Below are 22,665 nucleotides of genomic sequence, written 5' to 3' on the forward strand. Positions count from 1 at the left end.
CCGAGTCGCCGACTCAACATTCCTACCATTTTGGGGACGAGACCGAGTGGGGAGCTGACAACATAACTTCACAAGATGGAATTCACTTCTCCCCGACTTTAGGGGAGTAGATGAGTGTTCCCTTAAATGCTGACTCCGGGACTTGAACAAGGGGCCCCACTCTCTCATTGGCCGAGAGGGACTTCCGGTTATTGGTTGGACCATAACCGGGTTGTTCATTAGAAGAGCAGTGGTGTTTAAGGAGTAAGATGTAACTTAGGGGTAAAACGGTAATTTGACCCAACTTGAGTTACGTACACTCGTGAAGGATTGACTCGTCATTAATGGTTGTATATCCATGGACACGAAAACATTCTGCAGTGAGAAGAGTGCAACTACGGGTCTTTAGTGGAATGACCCGTAGTTAACGAATCTAGATTAACTCGGTCAATGAGTTTGACCGATTAGTCTTGCATCGTTGGAGCTTCGGATCTGTAGGTCCATTAGGTCCCCTTGCTAGCTCATAACGGGTAAAACGAGGATCAAATTTTTGGACGAATTTGAACTTTTCAAATTTCTTAAGGGATTATATGTATATTGATACATTATAATATATAGTTAATTCTAAATTAAAATTATATATTATGAGAGAAATTATTTGAATGAGATTCAAATAAAATTAATGTGAATATGATTCATATTAAAACTATAGGTTAAAAATTAATGCACATAAGATGTACATTAAATCTATAGGTTATACAAGAGAGAATATGGTTTAATGAAATATGAGATATTTAATTAAATGTTAAATAATTAATTGTTAATTATTTAATATTACATTTAATTAATTATTTATTAATTTGATTAATAAATTATTTTATATTACATTTAATTAATTAATTATTAATTTGTTTAATAATTATTTAATATATTAATTATTAACTCCCCTGCATTATTGCAGGGGAGTGGGGAGTTAAGTGACGTGGGGAGTAACTCCCCACGTCACTGGTTTTTCTGGGGAAAATTTGCAGAAGTGTTCTGCAAAAAAAATAAAAAAATACAGAAATACATAGAACTCCCAAAGTGATGCTCTCTTGTTCAATCTCTCAATCAAACTTTCCCTCTCGTTCCAAAAGAAATTCTCCCACAAGAACGATCTCGTACCCAGAGGATAGCGAGGAAGGCTCGGTGGTGGTGTTCGAGGGAAACTCGTTGAAGAAACGTTCTTGAAAGGTAAAGTTTCCTCTGTATTTTCCCTCTTTCAATTTCGATTTTGTATCCCAAGAATCAGCAACGAAAATCCGCTTCCGCTCTGGGATTTACATCCTTCAGATCAAGCCTTTGAAGAAGTGCTCGATCTGGGTAGATGTTGCAAGCCTGTGATTTGGGCATTTCCTTAGTAACTCTTTGAATCTCTCCCATGCTTCATATACTAGCTCTCTATTATATTACTTGAATCTAACAATCTCTCATCTTATGTTAGTGTTGCGAGTAGGAGAGAAGTATATGGTGATGACTTTTTTCTACTAAGGAAGTCCACGTTGTGATTGAACCTAGAGGAAATAAATAGAGTCACGTTCTTGCCTGGTCCTTGAGAGAAAAAAGGAAAAGCTTTAATCTCATTGCATCGTCAGTAATACCAGGTAATCTAAAGGCAGTAATTATTTCAATGAATGATTTGAGGTGATCATGCGCATCTTCATGTTCACGTCCTCCAAATTCCCTCAATGTTTGAAGCATTTGGAACATGAGTGATTTCAGTTCGAAGTTGGTGGCATTTGGAATAGGATTCACTATACATGAATCTAGGTTTTGAAAGGCAGTGGCTGCATATTCTCTGAGTCTCATTTTCTATGTATAAGAGTTAAGCAGAAATAAACATAGGCGCAAGAGAGCATCGCTACGTCCCTGTTGTCCACCATCACAATGTGGTTGAACTCTCTATTATTTTGTCTACCTCTACTTTGACCTTACTTATCTCTGTTCCTGTTAGTTCCTGTTATCTACTGCTGGATTTGCAGGATTTTTATGTGAAACTTCTGCCATAAACGTGAGTGTATTCTCGATGTTGCTTTCAAGATGTTCTTTATCTTTTTGTTTTCCTCGTTGTTTTCTAAGCCTTTGCTCTCTTCTTAACCTTCGGAAGCTTTTGCCAATCCCTAGATCAAAGGGCAACATAAATAATTCTATGCTCATACATTAAATAGTAACCTTGTAAGGTTAGATATGAATGAATGATGTGCTAGAACAAAAACAACAATTACACAATCGAGCACAAAAATAATAAAAGACTAAAAACTAATTTCTCTTCTGCAACAGAGCCAAAAAATTGTTTGGGATAATCAATTCTAGTGCAAGTGCACACCCGTCACAAGTAGTAATTGGAAAAGTATTCCGACTATCAATCCCTGGGTCTAAAGTTGTCTTTTTATTAAAACAAAGGTGACTAGTGAAGTGTAATCGATTTTAGGATAAAATAAAAATGAATGTTATTTGTTTTGGTTTAAACTACAGAATGAATAAATCCCTATAGTGCTATTTTCTGTTACTTTCTGCTTAGAAACAGTGCTGTTAAGCTTAGTGTGATACCCAAAACCATGCATTCTGTTTTGTCTTGGTTTATACATGCACATAACACTTTTGTATACATTTATAGTTGATTTATAATGAAAATTACGGTTTTGTGCAAGAAAATTTGGAGCAAGGCATCTACCTCAGTGTTTTTTCTTTTGCCCTTAATAAGAAACGAGTGTTTGAAGTTCTCAACAACTCAACCACCTTGAAGCTCGTTATAGATTTAGCACTCCAGTTACCCAATTCATCATTAAAAGTGATCGTTTTAGAGCTTTCTACACTTTTGTTCTTAGCCTAGTTCCATTTACTTAGTTTCCTAGTTATTCAAATTCTTTAAACATAGTCTTTTTTTTTTTTTTTAAGTTTTTGCTTAGTGAAAGAAAATTTCCAACTTGTTACTTATGTTTGTAAGTTTGAATCTCTATTAATAAAAATTCTAGCAAGTTTATTTTTCATTCCTTCTCACCACGTGAAGAGGTCTTTGTAATCACACAACTCTTGTGGAGACCGAGTACTTCTTCTTAACCTACTTATGTCTAAGTGATCTTGAAGTAATAAATCTCATCCTAATAGTGTATTATAAAACAAGATTTAGTTTAATAAAAATCAACTGCAACCTGGTGTCAAGGTTCTATGAATAGACTAGTTGAACGGAACCTTTATGTCTAAAGCATTCCTCTTCATGGTTAAATCAATTAACTTGTGATAAAAACGTCAACCTTTACCGTATTGAAATTTGTTAAATCATCAATTGGCCAAATTAACTTTTTAACTTTGTGAAAACAACTTAAGTGATAAAAAGATGTGGGAAATACCTTTTGCCTTTCCTCTCTCCTTTTTAAAGAGTTAGCTAATTTTCCATAACCGGGCTAGGAAATTGAATTTAGTTCATGCTTGCAAAATAAAAGCATAATATAAATGAGTTGTAGATTGAAGACATAATTAAAGAAGTAGAGAATGAGAACAAGCTGTAATTTTATGAATGTTGTAGTTCGAATGAACTTTACCCATCTTTTCCAAGCTTAGGGGAGTAAAACTCGTTCTATTGCATAAAGATGTGTGATCACAAAATTTCCTCAACGTAATAAAAAAACAAACGAGATGAAAAGATTGAATAATGTTGGAATTTTATAAATAAAGTGTAAGTTACCATGAATAAAACGCGTAAACCTTAAATTAACTTGAAAACTAATGGAAAGTGTTGATGCAGAAATTTGGCCTCCTCCGCGAAATTCGCACCAATCTTCAAAAATAAAAGGGATCGACGAGACCTGCAAAACAGAATAGCATTAAAGATCGGTGTGGCTCTTGCAACACATGCTCCGATGCTTAAGTCATAATCGGAGTAGTTGAGTATAGAATGTAGAGTGTTGTGAGCATATGTTTAGGTTTAGCTTACTTCCCTATTTATAGGAGTTGAATCCTGAATCCTCTAAGATTGCAGAATTTGAATCCTGATACATCTAGGAAATCTGGTTATCTGAATCTGGGTAGAATCTCGAGACAATCAGGATATCTTCTCCTTTTGAATATTGGATATCTTCTACTTTTGAATATAAGATATCTTCTCTTGAATCATAAGATATCTTCCCTTTTGAATTCCTTAAATAAAGGGAATTTGAATTGTAAAAAATGAGGATTTTCTCATCCATAACAATAGCCCCCACTCTCAAATTTGAATATTGTCAGACTTCTGCTTTGAGAGTATTTTGTCGTTTATGGGTTTACTATTTTTGTGGAATGGTCCTATTTTTTATCGCTGTTGGTTATCGTCTTTATGAGATAGCTTTCCTAGCCCCCATTCTTTTTTGTTGTAGTTGGCTGCAATCGAGTCTCTTGGGCTCTGCTATATGGTTAGTTTTAACCGTTAGATTTTGGCATTGTGTCTAACTTTTAGTTGGGCTAGCTCTACCACCTTTAAGTTTCTAACCTGTTTGGGTTTTGCTCATGGTTTTATATCCTGAGTCCAGTCGATACCTCTAATGACCCCAATTCTTATATGTCATTAATAATATAATATTGAGATAATTACTCATAAAACATAATTTCGTTAAAATAAAATAAGATAAAAACTTGTATTTTCATCTAAAAATGAAAACGATAACTTAATAAAACTTAACTTATAAATCTTTAGCAGCAGAAATCACAAAGTTATTAACCTTAAATAAAACAAGTAAAAATGTGGTATTGTCATAATTAAAAGTATAGATTATAAATAAAATTCAACAGTGTCTCATATCTCCTCCTCGTCAATGCCCAGGTCATCCTCGACGTTATTCCCGTCAACTATATAACTATCTGTAAAAAAATTGAAACAACATGGAATGAGTATAAAAAAATACCCAGTAAGTAGTTCCCATCATAAGGAACCTTTTATGCTCAAACACACACATCATGCTTATATGAATGCATACCTCAACCTAACATATAAACCAACGAACAACTTAACTTAAGATACTTGTGCTTCCTAGCATAAACTTACATATCTAAATCCTTAATTTGGCGTCATGCTATACAGAAATACCCCATACCATAACCGTCAATTCCGCATGTAATATTTATAGGGTAATTACCCCCCATAAATACCATTAACATGAACTAATTTGTTTCCTAGGGCCCAGCCTTTAGCAGAAACCATACATGTCATATCATATATCTAACTGCATAACATAACTGCTTAATTTGGGTATTTCATGCATAACATTAATCTTACCTAAATCCATGACACATAAGACTACTAACTTCACTACGAATGCAATGCATCACACATTATGTCATGCTTTACCTAAACATGATTTGCTATTAAATATACTTAAAATGACATGAGAAAGCCATAGAATCATAACATGCTTTGTAATACATAAAATTTAATCACCATCACCATTCAATAACAAAATATATTTAAGCAACATGAATAACATAATTCAATAACAAAACAATGCAACACATAACATAATTCACTTACAATCAAACAATAATACAACAAAACATACAAGGTGGTAACTTATGATAGAATCCACTTACCTGAACTTTGTAAACTAAAGGAAATTCCTTAAAGCTTCCTAATAACAATTAACACAACTAAAATTAGGACTCAATTACCTAAACTAAGCTTTCTCCAATAAGTTCTCATAACTAGATATGTTCACTATTCTACTAGTAGAAATCCCTTAATAATTAACCTAGTCCATAAATAATCATAAAATATATATATAAATTTGTGAAAAGTAATTTTAAATCTTCATATTAGCCTCTGATTTATATACTATAATATCGATAAAAATAATTTACTGATTTTGCAAATTTACAAAAAAAACTAGAGAAAACACATAGCGCTAGTTTTCACAATTTTAAACCGTAGGTAAAACTAATCGTAAAAATCAATTTTAATACATTCAAATACATTTGAGGTTAGTTTAAAGGTGCTGGTCATGGTCTCAAAAATTCAGGATTAACAATCCAAAATTTGATACTAAACAAGCTAAAACTATGAAAATAACATAAACCGTTAAAAACCGTTATGAAGGAATTTTATGAACATTTTTAGGACCTTTTAAATTCAGATTTTCAGATCTCAAATCAACAAAAATAAGGCCTAAACAGTATCTATTTTATCTTAATAATGAACCCTTAAAATAATTTACACAAGGAAGAATGATGCTTACCGTTGGTGCGTTTTCCTCTCTACCGTAAAGAATAAAAAGAGAAAATTTCCAGCAACTAAGAGAGTAGGAAATGATGATGGAAACCTTAGAAAATGGATATGAACATGCTTAGGTTCTATAAAAATTATTAGGAAAAATCTACTTACAAAACTAGACTAAAAGAAACCGTTCTTACCTAAAAGACAAAACCGCAATGAACGATCCTTGAAAGGACTTGGAAAAGCAACCACAACTCCTCTAAGGTGTGATTTAAAACATAGGATAGATGATTGAGAGGAAATTTTCAGATTTGTTTAGAAATGTGCTTGGAGGAAAATGAATGAAACAAACATAGGTAACTTAAGGAGAATGACTTGGAAGATGAAACAAACATGAATCTTGGAAGATGGAACAAACTTCTTCTCTCTCCTCATGCATGGCCAATTACTTAATGGGATTGTTAGTGTTTTTTGGTCTTCCTAACTAACTTAATTACTACATGTGTCTCTTGGGTGGAAGGTGAGTTATATTCCCTAATCATGGTTAGTGGAAGGTGAGTTATATTGCCTAATCATGGTTATGAGTTAAGTAAAACTTTATATATTCCCCCAATTAAGCTAATTTAATTAAGGTAGAAAAATAAAGAGTAAAATAAAGGTAATATGAGGCTTTACTTGGTTAATTACCTTAAAATAAAACTTTGGATAAAATGTATGAAACTTTATAAATACTCAAATAATGCTACCATTACAATTACCATATTTCACAACATTTATCTAATTACTAAAGTAGTATTGTTAATTTTGTTACTTAAATACAATTAATCTCGCTAATCTTATTAATCTCTTATGCATATTTATTTTTTATTAACATACATAATTAATTAAACATTGATAAGATGAATCACTAAATTTTGTTGTAAATTTCTTTTTAATAAGTAAATAAAATTAACTTGAGCTTAATTAGTTAGAGTATTAGAAGCCTACAATTATTAACTAGGATTGATTAAAGTTTATTGGCATAAAGCTAATTAGATTTGACTAGCTTACCTAAAAAAACAATAATAATATAATGTCATGAAAATACTGTTAAAGGTAATGCAGGGTATTACAATACCCTTCTGTCGTTGTCGGTTGTCGTTTCATGGGCTCGTCTTCCTAGCTCCATACTATTTTGACATAGTTGGCTGCAATCAAGTCTCATAGGCTTTGCTATACAATTAGTTTTAACCGTTAGATTGTAGCCTTGGGATGTAACTTTTAACTGGGCCAGCAATACCACCACTGGGTTTCTAACCTATTTAGCTTTTGCCCATGGTTTTGTACCCAGGGTTTACTCTTAGGTTTCTAACCTATTTGGCTTTCGCCAATGATTTTATACCTTGAGTTTAGTCGGAACCCTTGGGTTTTTAACCTATTTGGCTTCTACCAGTTTTTTACCCTGAGTTTAATCAACACCCTTGGGTTTCTAACCTATTTTGGCTTTTCCCAAATAGTTTTATACCCTGGTTGATTTCCTTGATTGGTTTGGCTTACCTGCTTTATGTTTCAACCTTGCTGGGCCTGTATGCATGCCTTCTTCAGCACCATTAGGATTCTTTTCCTCGGTTTCACTAACTGGCTTTTAGCTTATCAGCCTGCTTCTAGGTCTGTCCTAGAACTTGTCGATTTGCTTGCTCTTGGTCCTGCCCCAATACTCGTAGACTTGCTTTGCCCTAGACTGTTGGGTGTGTTGCCCTAAACTCGTAGTTTGTATTTTGTAAAAACAAATGTCTATTTAATAAAGTTTTATTCAATAAATTTGTTGTTGAATCATAGCTTTGCATTGTCCAAAATCCAATAAACTAAACATCCAAGGTTATTTATGATATAATCGGGACAATATATATACTTGGTATATAGTTGATATACGGGGTATATATTTGATATACCCCTGATATATGAATGGATAATGTCTCGTGAATAACCTAAAGGGTCTATAGTATATGGATAAGGCTGGCTACCTTATCCTGGCAACACTAGGGATACGACCCGCTCTGTAAAGGTTACAGACGACTCGATCCAGGTCGTTTGTGTGGAGACATGCGAGTGGGGGTATCCTATACAATGAGTTTGTATAAGACCGGACAGCGAAATAGGCAATCATTAGATGTAACACCGTTAACTAATAGATTGCCATTTCTTAGGATGACCAGGCAACTCTTTCTCAATCCTGAGTGAGTTATGGACTCCTGCCCCTGAGGGCTCGTTCTTTGATCTGTATGGGTGAGAGTGGCCCGAGTCGCCGACTCAACATTCCTACCATTTTGTGGACGAGATCGAGTGGGAGCTGGGAACATAACTTCACAAGATGGAATTCACTCTTCCCCGACTTTAGGGAAGTAGGTGAGTGTTCCCTTAAATGCTGACTCCGGGACTTGAACAAGGGGCCCCACCCTCTCATTGGCCTAAAGGGACTTCCAGTTATTGGTTGGACCATAACCGGGTTGTTCATTAGATGAGTAGTGGTGTTTAAGGAGTAAGATGTAACTCAGGGGTAAAACGGTAATTTGACCCAACTTGAGTTACGAACACTCGTGAAGGATTGACTCGTCATTAATGGTCGTATATCCATGGACACGAAAACATTCTACAGTGAGAAGAGTGCAACTACGGGTCTTTAGTGGAATGACCCGTAGTTAACGAATCTAGATTAACTCGGTCAATGAGTTTGACCGATTAATCTTGCATCGTTGGAGCTTCGGATTTGTAGGTCCATTAGTTCCCCTTGTTAGCTCATAACGGGTAAAACGAGGATCAAATTTTTTGGAAGAATTTGAATTGTTCAAATTAATTAAGGGATTATATGTATATTGATACATTATAATATATATAGTTAATTGTAAATTAAAACTATATATTATGAGAGATATTATTTGAATGAGATTCAAATAAAATTAATATGAATGAGATTCATATTAAAACTATAGGTTAAAAATAATGTGCATAAGATGTACATTAAAACTATAGGTTATACGAGAGAAATGTTTTAGAATATCATTATAATTTTATAATAAATAATTAAGTGTTAATTATTTATGGATATATATATTTATTAATTATTAATTGGATTAATAATTAATTATATTAATTAATTTTATATATATATTAATTTTATATATATATTATTATTATATATATATTATAATTATTATTATATATTATATATATATATTAATATTATTATTAATATTAACTCCCCTGGAAAATTGCAGGGGAGTGGGGGGTTGTGTGACGTGGGGAGTTACCCCACGTCATTGTGCTTCTTCTTCAATGGTTGAAGAAAACAGAACACAACTAAGAGAAAAGAAAAACTCCCAGATCTCTCTCAAAAATTCTCTCGATCTCTCCCTCTCTTCTATCAAGGTGCTACCACAAGTACGATCCCGATACCCAAGAGGATAGCGAGGAAGATCCGGTAGTGGTGTTCGAGGGTAATTCACTGAAGAAAAGTTCTTCAAAGGTTTGAGTTTCCTCTGTATTTTCATTTTTTGAAATTCGATTTTATATCCCGAAAATCAGCAACGAAAATCCGCTTCCGCTCCGGGATTCACATCCCTTCATAGACCTTATCGAATTTGAGTAGTTTTCTTCTTTTTATGGGTTGACTTATCTTATCAAGGATCTGTCCAGGAATTTGTTGATTCTTTCGTTTTGGATCCTGCCCCAAAACTTGTTGATTTGCTTTTTCCTCGTCTTGTTGGGTGTGTTGCCCTAAACTCGTAGTTTGTATTTTGTGTAAAAACAATTCTATATTCAATAAAGTTTTATTCAATAAATTTGTTGTTGAATTCATAGCATTGCATCGTTAAAAATCCAACAAACTAAACATCCGAGGTTATTTTAGTATAACCGGGACAGTATATGTACTGGGTATATATTTGATATACTGGGTATATATTTGATATACCCTGATATAGAAGTGGATAATGTCCCGTGAATAACCTAAATGGTCTATAGTATATGGATAAGGCTGGGTACCTTATCCTGGCAACACTATGGATACGGCCCACTCTGTAAAGGTTACAGACGACTCGATCCAGGTCGTTCGTGTGGAGACATGCGAATGGGGGTATCCTATACAATGAGTTTGTATAAGACCGGACCATAAAATAGCCAATCCTTAGATGTAACACCGTTAACTAATAGATTGCTGTTTCTTAGGATGACCAGACAACTCATTCTCAATCCTGAGTGAGTTATGGACTCCTGCCCGTGAGGGCTCGTCCTTTGATTTGTATGGGTGAGAGTGGCCCGAGTTGCCAACTCAATATTCCTACCATTTTGGGGACGAGACCGAATGGGGAGCTGAGAACATAACTTCACAAGATGGAATGCACTCCTCTCCGACTTTAGGGGAGTAGATGAGTGTTCCCTTAAATGCCGACTCCGGGACTTTAACAAGGGGCCCCACCCTCTCATTGTCCCGAGAGGGACTTCCGGTTATTGGTTGGATCATAACCGGGTTTTTCATTAGAGGAGCAGTGGTATTTAAGGAGTAAGATGTAACTTAGGGGTAAAACGGTAATTTGACCCAACTTGAGTTACGAGCACTCGTGAAGGATTGATTTGTCATTAATGGTCGTATATCCGTGGACACGAAAACGTTCTGCAGTGAGGAGAGTGCAACTGCGGGTCTTTAGTGGAATGACCCATAGTTAACGAATGTTGATTAACTCGGTAAATGAGTTTGACCGATTAATCTTGTATCGTTGGAGCTTCGAATCTATAGGTCCATTAGGTCACCTTGCTAGCTCATAACGGGTAAAACGAGGATCAAGTTTTGGAAGAATTTGAATTGTTCAAATTACTTAAGGGATTATATGTATATTGATACATTATAATATATAGTTATTTATAAATAAAACTATATATTATGAGAGAAATTATTTGAATGAGATTCAAATAAAATTAATATGAATAACATTCATATTAAAACTATAGAGCCGTTCCATGGGGGATTTCCAATTCAGGGAATGGTTTGGGGGGTTAAAAATAATGTGCATAAGATGTACATTAGAACTATAGGTTATACGAGAGAAATGTTTTATAATAGGATTCTATTCATGTGATAAATAATTAAGGGTTAATTATTTATTTGATATATATATATATATATATTAATTAATTATTAATTAGATTAATAATTAATATGATTAATTAATTAATTAATTATTATATATATATTATATATTAATTATTAATATTAATATTTAACTCCCCTCCCCTGCTTTATTGCAGGGGAATAGGGAGTTATGTGACGTGGGGTAACTCCCCACGTCACTGGTTTTCTGCAGAAGTTCTGCAGTTTTTGACAGAACAGAGAAAAAGAGTGGATCTCCCACTCTCTCAAGCTCTTTCAATACTCTTTCTCATTCAAAACGAGGTGCTCGCACAAGCACGGTCTCGAAACCCAAGAGGATAGCGAGGAAGACACGGTGGTGGTGTTCGTTGGGAAATCATTGAAGAAACGTTCTTCAAAGGTAATTTTTCCCCTGTGTTTTCCTTCTTTGCAAACTGATTTGGTTTCCCAAATATCACGAACAACGATCCGCTTCCGCTCCGGGATTCTCATCCCTTCATGTCTATCTCAAAAAATGGGAGCCTCCAGAATCCATGTCGATTTGTTTATCCCTAGACCTCATTAGATCTGAGAAGTTCTCGATTAATTCGTTGCTGTTTAGATGTTAAAGGGATCGATTGGAAATCTTCAGCTGGTTTTTCCCTATCTCGAGTGGGTGATTCCATGTGATGACCAGGGCTCGGGTCGACCTTTTCATCGCTGTCGATTGCGTCGTTATCTATCGAGGGTATCAATCCTGTTGCGTGATCTAATCTCATGGCGTGATTTGTTCCCATCCTGTTGGTGGTTAAGTGGTCACCTACTGGAGCTGGTTAACTACTAGCATGACACGTTCTCACTTCACCATCAAGAACTTGTCGTCCATCCTCGTTGATCTGATTAGGGTTCTGGACATGTTAATCTCTCTGTCTTGAAAATCGTGGGCTTATCTCCTTCAAAATTTCATCGCGTAAGACTCGTCCCCGATTCATCCCTCATCTCGAATGACAATTGTAGTCGGAATGCCGTTGATCTCTTCAGTGTTCATATTGTTGGCTTTTAGATCTTAGTCGTCCCCACAGACGACACCAATTGTTTATGCAAAAATTTGGCCTCCTCGGATTCTGCCAAATTCGCACCAATCTTCAAGAATAAAAGAGATCGACGAGACCTGCAAAACAAAATAGCATTAAAGACCAGTGTGGCTCTTGCTACACAGGTTCCGATGCTTAAGTCAGAATCGAAGTAGTTGAGTATAAAGTGTAGAGTGTTGTGAGCATATCTTTAGATTTGGCTTACTTCTCTATTTATAGGAGTTGAATCATGATCCCTCTAAGATTGTGGAATTCGAATCCTAATACATCTAGAAAATCTGGTTATCTGAACTGGGGGAGAATCTTGAGACAATCAGGATATCTTATCATTTTGAATATATAATATCTTCTGCTTTTGAATATAGAATATCTTCTATTGAATCATAAGATATCTTCCCTTTTGAATTCCTTAAATAAAGGGAATTTGAATTGTAGAAAATTTGGATTTTCTCATCCAAAACAGAAAACTTTAAAGAAATAAGGTTCAAATAAAGAACAAGCTTAAAACTAAAGGTAGAATTAACTAGGATGAGAAGAACTCTGAAAAAAGTGATCAAATGCTGGTGAAGAACTTGATGATTTGAATAGAGAGCATACTGTAATTTATAAACAGCTAGAGAAACATGGTCATCTATATATTTTCTAACCTCATTTGATTGACTAATTCTACTAACAAATCATCTTTCTTGCATGTGTGACAAGTGTCCCGAGGGGAAGATATCAAAATGAGCCAAAAACTCGTGTTTTACTAAGGACATTTTTAGAAGTCCAAATAGGCACCTGGTGCCTGAGGGTACTTTTATGCAAACAAACGTAATCACATTTTCAACTCTAATTACTACCAAACGTAATCACATTTTCAACTCTAATTACTACCAAAATGTAATATATGCATGTTTATAATATGACAAGGAGAGTGCATGAATTAGATATAAAACAAAGCTCTTAAACAAGATTTCTTCTAAGCCAAACACAGTAGAAATTAGTAATAATCGAACCTCTTTCTACCCTTGTAATTAGGGATGACAAAAATACCCGTAGAACCCAACTCGATCTGGTCGGGGATTTCCCGGTTTGACCGGGGAATGAGTCAAACCGAGGATCCCAATCGGGTTCCCTGACGGGACAGGGGGAGGTCCCCTCGCCTCGTCTCCGTCCACACCCCATTTAATTTTTTATTATTTTATTATATATATATATATAATTTAATAATAATTATATTTATTAAATTTTATATTACTTTTATAATTCTTCAAGCTCAATGCTTCAAGCCCTATCTCTTTCAAAATCCAAACCTCTAACCCTAATTTCTTATTGTATCTTAGCCACCTTTCTTCAACCTTCACTTTCTCCCCAAAGCTCTTTCTTTCAACTTCTTCAACAATCACACAAAGAATGACGGCTACTTAGTTCTGGCGGCGGCGACTTAGTTCCAGCGACTTCTTGGTGTAAAATTTGAAAAAGAAAAAACTTGTAGGTCGGAGATGGGTCCCCACGGATTCCCCGCCTCGCCCCCAAATTTTCGGGGACGGGGACGGGGATGGGAGTAAAGTTTCCCAACGGGGTGGGGATGAGGTTACCCTCGACCCCGCCGAAACTTTATTGAAATAGCTTATGATCCCTTGATCCGTGAACTACAAGGAGTCCCTTATATGGAGGTAAGCCTTCTCTCGAAGTTGTTTTTACCTCTATGATGGAAACTATCCCCCAACTCTCTCTTGAACTCTTGATCTCTCCATATGAGCCTCTCACTTCTCTCTCGTGTCTATCTAGGGTTTCTTTCATAAAATCTTCTATATTCTCCATGTACGTCGTTAAAGATTTATTGTCTACCAATAAGTGTCCTTAAATGTCGTAGATTTTTTGATTTGTAAGATTCCAATTATAAGGCATGCTTTATTCCCACAGTGGAGCTTTATGGGGATTTATTATTTTCAAGAGTTATCAGTGGAGCTTTATGACCTCGTAAATAAAGGAGGAAATTGTACTTATTTTCCAAAAGGAAAATCGGAATGAACTCCTAAAAAATTTTGGGAAGAGACTTAAAAACGTAGATTAATTTGATTTTTGAAATTTATGGATAACATCTAAAAGAGAAATTAAACTTCAAAACATTGGATTCAAGCACTATTAGAAAACTAACCTTGACAGTTAAAAACTATCATTAACTTTAGTTGTGACAGATAATAAATGTCATGGATTAAGGCATCAAGCAAAAAATTCTCTCCAGTCAACAAAAAAATATTGACAATAGTTTATAATTTTCACAAAAACTATTTTAATGACATGTTATAAATGTCGCAACAATATATTTAACGACAATTTAAGACATGTCATGGTATTTTTAATAATGACATATTTTAAAGATCACGAAAAATTATATAGTGAATTTTTTTGTCATGAAACTTTTTTTTGTTGACATTTATAATTTTTATGGTATTCTTTTAACTGTCGTAACTATTCTTTTTTTTTTTCATGTAATTGAATAAAAGATGTCGTTTTCCACAACTTTACCTAGTGTCTGTCAATTGAAACGTCTTTCACATACAAAAGCATATATATATAGATATGCAACCAATAAGTCATATATACCTAAATGAAGTACTCATACATAACATAAATAAACTATATTTAAATGTACACCAGTCCCATACACAAACAAACTATTACAAAAGTACAGTACCTGAATCAAAGTTCATGAGACAAACTATTCAACACTTTTAACCCATTAAATCCTTGCTAACCCAACAAAAAGTGATCTAGAAGTCACATTCTTTAAATCAAAGTTCTCCGTAGTGCTTCTTGCGAGACCTAAACAATGCGAAAATATTAAACATTTATTCATAATTACCATCAAAGCTCTCCATAGTGCTTCTTGGAAGACCTAAACAATGCAACAATATTAAACATTTATTCATAATATGGTAATCGTGATGGAGTTAACATATAATATGTAGCTAACATATTACAATTCTATGGAATCAGAGTTCATATCGCATACACATCCAAGGTATGCCAAATTTTTTTCCTTAACATCCTTCTTTCTCAAACCCTTGCTCTCATAAGCTATAACAACTTATTCAAACAAACAATTAATAAACATTAATGTGAACTCATGTTGTTCACAAATCACAGTATATGTCCTAGTGAAATGATAAGAACAAATTTCTAAGTGGCCTTTTTGAAATTCAACATATATACGAGAAATATTAATTTGAACCACGCATAGCCACTACAATTATATAACTTTCTCTCTTCTTATACGAACATAACCAACACAAGGCATGGTTAATTTGGGAGGGGGGAGGTTGGTATTTGAGATAAGGTTGGTATTTGAGATAAGATATGATTTTAGTATGAACTTATCCATCCACTGATAAACAACGAATAATTCCACTATGACTGACATGCTTTTCACAAATCATAAGATATGTTTTAGTTCATGTGTGAGAACAAATACTTACGTATCACTCTTTTAGTCCAACATATGCATCATAAATACTAACTTAAACCAGAAATAACCACAACAATTATATAACTTTCTCCTACTATATGAACATATCAAACACAAGGCATGACTATTACTAGAAATGACTATTACAGAAGATTTTGTTAAAAATAATCTAGACATACTGCAAATACATGAATTATCAATAAATTACATACATGAATTATAGGATACATGAATCACTAGATACATTGATGAATGTCCATGTATTAGTGAAGGGTCACATGTATTTGATATTTACTATTAGTGTCTTTTGGTTTATTTTCCTACTAGTATAAATATGTGTAGGATTTGTCATTTGTATCAATCTCAAGGAAAGAAAAGTCACTTTCAAAATACAAGTTCTTGTTCCTTCAATTTAGTGTGAGTAAGAGAACAACCTTCTTCTCTTGTCTCTTGAATTGTATTGTGAGAGACTTCTTCGTTTCCAACAAGTGGTATCAGACCTAGTTCCAGAAATGTCGTCAAATGGTAATATGTTGCAACCCCAACTTCCTAAATTCAATGGGAAGAAGTTTAGTCAATGGAGTATTCAAATGAAAGTGTTATACGGCTCACAAGATTTGTGGGATATAGTCGAAAGAGTATTCGTTGAAGTTGAGAATCAAGACGGGCTCACGAACCAACAACTTTCTGAGTTGAGAGAGAATCGTAAGAAAGACAAGAAGGCATTGTTTTTTATTTATCAAGCTGTTGATGAAAGAATTTTTGAAAGAATTTCAACAGCTACTTCTGCAAAGGAGGCTTGGGATATTTTGCAATCTACCTATCAAGGAGAGGATAGAGTAAAGATGGTAAGATTACAAGCCCTTAGATCTGAATTTGATTCTATAAAGATGAAAGAGACTGAAAGCGTTGAAGATTTTTTTAATCGTGTTCTTGCGATTGTCAACAATTTAAGATCAAATGGAGAAGAAAAGAGCGATCAAAGTGTTGTTGAAAAGATTCTTAGAAGTATTCCAAGAAAGTTTGAGCATGTTGTTGTTGCAATTGAATAGTCAAAAGACTTATCTACATTTTCGTTAAATAGCTTGATGGGTTCTCTTCAATCCCATGAGCTTAGAATAAAACAACATGATGTTACTTCTCCTGAGGAAGCTTTCCAGATGCAAACCTTCTTCAGAGGCAGTTCTCGCGGAAGATATGGCAGTCGTGGTGGTCAAGGAGGTGGAAGAAACTATGACAATAGAAATGATGCGAGTTGTGAAAACAAGCAAGAAAACTCTTCTTCATTTCGAGGAAGAGGAAAAGGTTTTGGTAGAAACCAAGGAAATGGTCGTGGCAATTTCTCTCACATCAAATGTTTTTATTGCAAAAAGTATAGTCACTTTCAAGCAGATTGTTGGGCTCCGAGAAATGAAGATGGAAATTATAATTCTACCATGATGCATAAGGAGGAGAAAAATGATGAAGGAGTTCTATTTCTTGCATGTAGTACTCAAGAAAATGTTGAGGAGCCTACATGGTATCCTAATAGTCGTTGTAGTAACCACATGACAGGAAATAGAAGTATATTCATAACTTTTGATGAATCTTTCCAAAGTGAAGTGGAAACTGGTAATGATACCAGATTGCAAGTCAAAGGTCGAGGTGATATTCTCATTAAGACGAAAAAAGGCACCAAACGAATTGTAGATGTGTTCTATGTTCCGGGTCTAAAGCATAATCTTCTGAGTGTTGGTCAATTGCTCAAACGAGGACTCAAAGTTTCATTTGAAGATGGTGTTTGTGCAATCAAAGATCAAAGTGGTGTTCTTATCGCCAAGGTGAAAATGACCGATAATAAAATGTTCCTATGAATTTTTCATATGGTCAAATTGCTTGCTTTACTAGCATATTAAAAGATCCATCTTGGCTTTGGCATTTTCGATACGGTCACTTGAATGTTGGATCATTATCATATATGTGCAAAAATCATATGGTGATAGGCATTTAAAATATCAACCATGAGACAGATATTTGTGAGGTGTGTATTATTGCAAAACACCATCGGGATTCATTTCCAATTGGTAAAGCTTGGAGAGCCTCCAAACCTCTTGAACTTATTCATACTGATTTGTGTGGTCCCATGCGCACAATATCAAATGGAGGTAATCGTTATTTCATAACCTTCATTGATGATTTTAGCAGAAAATTGTGGATTTATTTTCTGAAAAAAAAAGTTGAAGCATTTGAATGTTTTAAAACTTTTAAAGCTTCTGTTGAGAATCAAAGTGGTCATAAAATAAAAATGTTGAGATCTGACCGCGGTGGAAAATATATAGTTTTTGATAACTTTTTCAAGGATCATGGTATTCATCATCAAAAGACTGTTCGAATGACTCCACAACAGAATGGCGTTGCATAAAGAAAGAATAGAACAATCATGGAGATGGCTAGGAGTATGTTGAAAGCCAAAAAGATGCCAGATGAATTTTGGGGAGATGTTGTTGCATGTACTACTTACATTTTGAATCGAGCTCCAACAAAGAGTGTTCCAGGTATGACTCCTTATGAAGCCTGGTATGGTGAGAAACCATGTGTTAGCCACTTGGGAGTTTTTGGGAGTATAGCTTATTCTCATATTCCAGATAAGCTAAGAGGAAAGTTAGATGATAAATCTGAAAAAAGTATTATGGTGGGTTATAGTGAAAATTCTAAAGCTTATCGATAATATAATCCTTTGTCGAGAAAGATTATTATTAGTCGAGATGTGATTTTTAATGAAGAAGAATGTTGGAATTGGGATGATGCTTGTGAAGCTAAAAGTCCATTTCATGTTAACATGGATGAATGTAGAGGTGTTCAAGACTTGGAGCAAGTAGGGATTCAGCCAGTTGCATCATCACAGTCTTACCAAGGAGAATGAGAGATATTCAAGATAATTATAATGCTACTAGCAAAATTGATGATTTTGCTAATTTTGCATTATTTGCCGGTATTGATCCTATAAATTTTTATGAGGCGATTAAAGATGAAAAATAGAAAATTGCAATGGATCAAGAAATTGATGCTATAAAAAGAAATGAAACATGGGAGTTGTTGGAGCTTCCTGTAAGTAAACAAGCTCTTGGAGTGAAATGGGTGTATAGAACAAAGCTGAAGTCAAATGGTGAAGTTGAAAAATACAAGCCAAGACTGGTTGTAAAAGGTTACAAGCAAGAGTATGGAGTTGATTATGAAAAGATTTTGCTCCTGTGACCAGAATTGAGACCATTCGATTGATTTTGTCTTTGGCTGCCCAAAATGGGTGGAAAGTTTATCAAATGGATGTAAAGTCCGCTTTTTTGAATGGATACTTGAAGGAAGAGATATTTGTTGAACAACCTCTGGGTTATGTGAAAAGAGGAGAAGAAGAGAAAGTTTACAAGTTGAAAAAGGCCTTGTACGGATTAAAGCAAGCTCCACGAGCTTGTTACAGTCGCATTGACAAATTTTTTTTTTTAAGACAGGATTTCGAAGGTGTCCATATGAGCATGCACTTTATGTCAAGGAAGATAAGAATAATAAGTTTCTTATTGTTTCACTATATGTCGATGATTTGCTTTTCACTGGAAATGATAAATTGATGTGTGATGACTTAAAGAATTCCATGAAAAAAGAATGTGAAATGAGTGATATGGGCTTCATTCATTACTTTCTTGGGATTGAAGTCAATCAAAAGGATGGAGAGATTGTTATCTCACAGCAAAAATATGTTGGTGATTTATTGAAAAAGTTCAGGATGGAAAATGCTTTTCCTTGTAACACGCCTATGGACACGATTTTGAAATTGAGCAAAGATGATATTGGAGAAGAAGTTGATCCAAGCTTATATCGAAGCTTAGTTGGAAGCTTGATGTACTTGACAGCAACGAGACCTGATATTTTATTTGCTGTAAGTATGTTAAGCAGATTCATGACAAGTCCAAAAAGAAGTCATTGAGATGCAGGTAAGAGAGTTCTTTGCTACATTCTTGGCACCAGAAATCTTGGAATTCATTACAAGAAAGTTCCAGAATCAGTGTTAGTTGGTTTTTGTGATAGTGACTGGGGTGGTAATGTTGATGATCATAAAAGTACATCCAATTATGTTTTTAGCATTGGCTCGGGAGTTTTTTCATGGACTACGAAGAAACAACCCGTTGTTGCTCTTTCTACCACCGAAGCAAAATACATCTCTTTATCTGCAACTGGATGTCAAGCTTTGTGGCTAAGGGTGGATGTTGAAAGAATTGAAGTGTACTCAAAGAACTGAGACTGTCTTATTTTGTGATAATGGTTCAGCCATTGAATTATCAAAAAATCCAGTCCTTCATGGAAAAAGCAAGCATATTAGAATCAAGTATCATTTCATCAGAGCCTGGTTAAAGATGGAGAAGTGATGGTGAAGCATTGCAAGACTCAAAATCAAGTGGCATATATTTTTACAAAGGCGCTAAAGTTTGACTTATTTGTTAAGTTCAAAGAAAAGCTTGGAGTTGCTGAAGTCTAGATTAAGGGAGGATGTTAAAATTATTCTAGACATATTGCAAATACATGAATTATCAATAAATTACATACATGAATTATAGGATACATGAATCACTAGATACATTGATGAATGTCCATGTATTAGTGAAGGGTCACATGTATTTGATATTTACTATTAGTGTCTTTTGGTTTATTTTCCTACTAGTATAAATATGTGTAGGATTTGTCATTTTTATCAATCTCAAGGAAAGCAAAGTCACTTTCAAAATACAAGTTCTTGTTCCTTCAATTTAGTGTGAGTAAGAGAACAACCTTCTTCTCTTGTCTCTTGAATTGTGGGTTGAGAGACTACTTCGTTTCCAACAGATTTTATAACCTTCTTAAATTTATTTTTCTAACAAGATTTCATAACCTAGTAAGCAAAGGCATAACTAGAAAAGATGAGTGTACAATAAAGAGAATCAGTATACTTTCTAAACGATACAAAACTCATGTGCTCTTCACTCCAAACTCTTTCATATTATATCTTTCAAGTAAAGTTTAAAAAGATCTTTATGTCAAAAGTACCAGTTCATAATGTTGGGTGTGTTGCCCTAAACTCGTAGTTTGTATTTTGTAAAAACAAATGTCTATTTAATAAAGTTTTATTCAATAAATTTGTTGTTGAATCATAGCTTTGCATTGTCCAAAATCCAATAAACTAAACATCCAAGGTTATTTATGATGTAATCAGGACAGTATATATACTGGGTATATAGTTGATATACGGGGTATATATTTGATATACCCCTGATATATGAATGGATAATGTCCCGTGAATAACCTAAAGGGTCAATAGTATATGGATAAGGCTGGGTACCTTATCGTGGCAACACTATGGATACCGCCCGCTCAGTAAAGGTTACAGACGACTCGATCCAGGTCGTTCGTGTGGAGACATGAGAGTGGGGGTATCCTATACAATGAGTTTGTATAAGACCGGACCGCGAAATAGGCAATCTTTAGATGTAACACCGTTAACTAATAGATTGACATTTCTTAGGATGACCAAGCAACTCATTCTCAATCTTGAGTGAGTTATGGACTCCTGCCCGTGAGGGCTCGTTCTTTAATCTGTATGGGTGAGAGTGGCCCGAGTCGCCGACTCAACATTCCTACCATTTTGGGGACGAGACCGAGTGGGGAGCTGGGAACATAACTTCACAAGATGGAATTCACTCCTCCGCGACTTTAGGGAAGTAGGTGAGTGTTCCCTTAAATGCTGACTCCGAGACTTGAACAAGGGGCCCCACCCTTTCATTGGCCGAGAGGGACTTCCGGTTATTCGTTGGACCATAACCGAGTTGTTCATTAGAGGAGCAGTGGTGTTTAAGGAGTAAGATGTAACTGAGGGGTAAAATGGTAATTTGACCCAACTTGAGTTACGAACACTCGTGAAGGATTGACTCGTCATTAATGGTCGTATATCCATGGACACGAAAACATTCTGCAATGAGAAGAGTGCAACTGCGGGTCTTTAGTGGAATGACCCGTAGTTAACGAATCTAGATTAACTCGGTCAATGGGGTTGACTGATTAATCTTGCATCGTTGGAGCTTCGGATCTGTAGGTCTATTAGGTCCCCTTACTAGCTCATAACGGGTAAAACGAGGATCAAATTTTTGGAAGAATTTGAATTGTTCAAATTACTTAAGGGATTATATGTATCTTGATACATTATAATTTTTAGTTAATTGTAAATTAAAACTATATATTATGAGAGATATTATTTGAATGAGATTCAAATAAAATTAATATGAATGAGATTCATATTAAAACTATAGGTTAAAAATAATGTGCATAAGATATACATTAAAACTATAGGTTATACGAGAGAAATGTTTTAGAATATGATTCTAATTTTATAATAAATAATTAAGTGTTAATTATTTATGTATATATATATTTATTAATTATTAATTGGATTAATAATTAATCATATTAATTAATTAATTATATATATTAATTATTATATATGTATATATTATTATATATTTTTTTAATTATTATTATATATTATATAAATATATATATATATATATATATATATATATATATATATTATTAATATTATTAATATTAATAATATTAAACTCCCCTGCAAAATTGCAGGGGAGTGGGAGGTTAGTGTGACGTGGGGAGTTACCCCACGTCACTGCTGCTGTTTTGTTTTTGCAGTTCTGCAAAATACATAACATAGAACAAGAACACCCAGTTTTTGTTTTCTCTCAAAAATTCTCTCAAACTCTCCCTCTCTTCTATCAAGTTTCTCCCACCAGCACGATCCCGAGACCCA

At 34.5% G+C, this 22,665-nt stretch overlaps 1 non-coding gene across 1 annotated transcript; it reads left to right on the plus strand.

Annotated features, from left to right (window-relative positions):
* The first annotated feature begins 1,353 nt into the window (after positions 1-1,353).
* LOC148211909 (small nucleolar RNA R71) lies at positions 1,354-1,460 on the plus strand. Its single transcript, XR_015790624.1, has one exon. It is a non-coding gene; the product is annotated as a small nucleolar RNA R71 (small nucleolar RNA).
* Positions 1,461-22,665: the final 21,205 nt, after the last annotated feature.

Source organism: Momordica charantia (assembly GCF_013281855.1).
Source record: "Momordica charantia cultivar OHB3-1 chromosome 4 unlocalized genomic scaffold, Mcharantia_2.0 BLBB01000004.1, whole genome shotgun sequence".
NCBI classification, from domain to species: Eukaryota; Viridiplantae; Streptophyta; class Magnoliopsida; order Cucurbitales; family Cucurbitaceae; genus Momordica; species Momordica charantia.